The 3,514-nt window shown below is 37.1% G+C and overlaps 3 non-coding genes across 3 annotated transcripts; 2 read left to right on the top strand and 1 right to left on the bottom strand.

Moving 5' to 3' along the window:
• The first annotated feature begins 1,242 nt into the window (after positions 1 to 1,242).
• Positions 1,243 to 1,325, top strand: Trnas-aga (transfer RNA serine (anticodon AGA)). The gene has a single exon. It is a non-coding gene; the product is annotated as a tRNA-Ser (tRNA).
• A 468-nt stretch (positions 1,326 to 1,793) lies between these two features.
• On the bottom strand, positions 1,794 to 1,875 carry Trnas-aga (transfer RNA serine (anticodon AGA)). Its single transcript has one exon. It is a non-coding gene; the product is annotated as a tRNA-Ser (tRNA).
• Positions 1,876 to 2,852: 977 nt separating this feature from the next.
• On the top strand, positions 2,853 to 2,934 carry Trnas-aga (transfer RNA serine (anticodon AGA)). The gene has a single exon. It is a non-coding gene; the product is annotated as a tRNA-Ser (tRNA).
• The last annotated feature ends 580 nt before the right edge of the window (positions 2,935 to 3,514 follow it).

Below are 3,514 nucleotides of genomic sequence, written 5' to 3'. Positions count from 1 at the left end.
TAGGGTCAATTTTGTACCGAGTTAAAATAACAAAAAATATATATTCTTGCACTGAGTCCTCGTTAACCTATTCGTTCTACGAAACCTATGTATAGGTGTGTGTGTGTGTGTGTGTGTGTGTGTGTGTGTGTGTGTATATATGATACCCTGTTGCATTTTAATTAGGGAAATAGAAGTGCAGTGATTAAAGCTTGTTTTTTTTTTCTCCTCGGCAAAAGTACAAGTTTTCTATAAGTTAAGGCAAAACTTTCGACGTCGTCCATTAGAGAAAGACGACAACAGCCAATCGCTTGTCCATTTCTGTAATCAGTCAACGACAGCGTACGACTTACTGATGAATTATTATTTCTAATCACAAACAACGTATACAAACATCAGCTGACAATGACAAACATCAGTTAACAAGCTAGACGATGTTTACTTTATTAGTAATAATTATTGAATTTCGTGCCAGCAGCTGTGGAGTGGTTTCTTTGTACGTGTTCGACTCCTGTCGACGAGACCCCTACACTTTCTTTAGTATTAGCAATTGTTTTTTTTTTTGTGTTTAAATTTTACCTAATTAATGTCCTCCACAAGCCAACGAAAGCGCTACTACGTGAACCATCGACCTCGTTGAAACTACAGCCAAATTTATCTGAAATGATATTCTTCTCGTGAAAGGGAAAAGTATATTGGACAAAACGTAGTCGTACAGACGGCTGAAGTAAAGAGAACAACACGAAACGTCTTTTTAAGAAGCCATTGTTATGTAGTCTTCATGCCGTCTTCATATATGCTATATAGTTGATCTTGCATATCCCTTTGACCTACGAATATTCAAGAAGGAAGGCGAAAAGATAGAGACAACCTTCTTAATTACGAAATAGCTCGGCTATGAAAAATGAAGAAGGCAAAGGTAGTTGTAGGTATTGTAGGGTCTTTGGGTACCGTATCAGAAGGCTTTAATGTAAAAATGCCACGAAAAGATGAAAGTCAAAGTCGATATCGGTAGGAATCTGAACACAGAACGTAAAGTCGGAACAAATGACGCTAAGCATTTTGTTCGACGCACTAACGATTCTGCTATCGCAACACCTTACCTGGGGCTAAACAGAACTACAACAATAAATCTGCCATCAGTATCACCACCATCATCATTTCGAGTAAAAATAGTTTCTATATCCAATAAAAATCAATAATTTCTACGTTCATATTATTGATTGCTATAAGACGAGATAATAAATTCTTTGCAAACAGGGAGTTGTCGTGGCCGAGTGGTTAAGGCGATGGACTAGAAATCCATTGGGGTGTTCCCCGCATAGGTTCGAATCCTATCGACAACGACAAACACCGGATTTTTTTTTCTTTTTTGCATAAAATATTTCGTTGCTTGGGCAGCCTATGAGTGTGTGGTTTATGTACAACTAATGATGGTTCAAAGTACGCTGCTCTATTTGTTTTGCAGTATAATATGACTCAAGTCAAATATAACAAATTACTCGAAATCGTTGTTAGATTAACCGCGTAAGTGGTGTCACGACTGAGTAGTTTGTAGTGGCATCGAGTGCTATAAGTTTTAATAGGAAAGCCAAGCCAGATAGCGATATTTCGAACTCATTTAATACAGATGTTTCAGGTTTGCGTAATATTTAATAGGAAATGCATACGCTACGTGAACCTGAAATGCGCAGACCAAATGATTTCAGAATGTCACATATTTAAAAAATACGTAATCGTTGTAGAATTGAAAGAATCCTCTTAAAATACAGGTGAAAAAAAAAAAAAAACAAGAAAAAACAAATTTGTTTTATCGTCGTCGATAGAATTCGAACCTATGCGGGGAGACCCCAATGGATTTCTAGTCCATCGCCTTAACCACTCGGCCACGACGACTGCTGTGTCGACTCTATTGTTTTTTTATTCAAAATTATTCAGTAAAGACATGTTACTTTTGTTAAATACGATGTTGGTAGAGTTTACGATGTATGTTGGCAGCAGAGATAGAGCTTATTAAAGGTCGTAGTGAATTTTAGCGTCACAAGTCAACACCGATTGAATACATTTATGATCATAGGCGTTACAAACGAAACCACTCCGACTTATTAAAAACAACATCTAGATCTTTGAATAAGCCTTTTGTTTTCTTCAGGCGTTAAAGTATAATTAGAGAGAGATTTGGCTGTTATATCTAGCAAATCAAATAACTATATAGCCTATCTTTCATCGGGTGGATATTTTAACATGGTAGAAAGTATATATTAATATGTAATAGGTCTACTCTTTGATTCAAACCCAGACTTTTCCGACCAGGAAACTCTTTGTAAATAATGGTTCAAATTTTGGTACAAACTTTCGGGGAAGGGCTAAGTCAAGTAAATCGACCCCAGTGTTCAACTGGTACTCATTTTATCGATCCCAAAAAGCAAATGAATAAAAAACAAAAATGATGAAAAACAAATTTGACCCAGACAGAATTTGAACTCAGCAACCTATGTCGGACGAAATGCCACGGAGTATTTCGTCCGACATTCTAACGATTCTGCCAGCACGCCATTTTATTTGTTTCTGTAAATAATCCTTTCTACTATAGGGACAAGGCCGTGAAATTTTGGTGGGAGAGGACGAGTCGATTACATCGACCCCAGTATTTCACTGGTACTTAATTCATCGACGGATGAAAGGCAAAATCGACTCCAGCGGAGTTTGAACTCGAAAAGTATAGACGGACAAAATACCGCTAAGCATTTCGCCCGGCCTGCTAACAATCTCTATGCATCCAAACGCTGGAAAACAACCAGAATTATTGAAAAGAGATCTAATGTGCATAGTTTTACTATTATTAGACATAACAAGCCAGTTATACGCCAGCAGTCGTCGTGGCCGAGTGGTTAAGGCGATGGACTAGAAATCCATTGGGGTCTCCCCGCATAGGTTCGAATCCTATCGACGACGCTCATAAATCATTTTTTTTTTTTTGCAGAAGAAAACTATCCTCTACCAACATAAGGCATTTCAGGAAGATTCATTCAAAACTTGTAACATCGTGTATTACAGATGTTTATCAATTGAACATTGGATGACTGAAAAGCAAATTTGAACTCAGAACAAAATGGAACCATACTAGATAACACATGACGTGGTCCATCAATTTACCAATTCTACCATCGTCAATTCGGCATGTAATTTAATATTGGAACCACCCAACAAGTAAGCTCTCTCTCTATTCCGAGGAGACACAGCATGTCGACACACCACTGTCCTAGAATCCCTTGCACCAACGAACCGGTTGTGTTATGATCATACTATCATCGTAAAAGGAAGAAGTCGACCCCATGAGACGTACACAACAACGATTAGCATATTTGCGGAAACTATTGAGTATATGTATGCAAATCATTGTTTCTGATCTCTCTGTACACCGTGCGATTGACGAGTTTTAAATATATATTTATTATATTATATATACACTGTGTCATGTATCTATTGTATTATATACACACGATACATTATATATATATATATATATATATAT

The sequence above is a fragment of the Octopus bimaculoides genome, chromosome 10 (genome assembly GCF_001194135.2).
Source record: "Octopus bimaculoides isolate UCB-OBI-ISO-001 chromosome 10, ASM119413v2, whole genome shotgun sequence".
Lineage (NCBI taxonomy): Eukaryota > Metazoa > Mollusca > Cephalopoda > Octopoda > Octopodidae > Octopus > Octopus bimaculoides.
The sequence above is the reverse complement of the archived record's forward strand: the minus strand, read 5'-3'. Positions and strand labels throughout refer to the sequence as shown.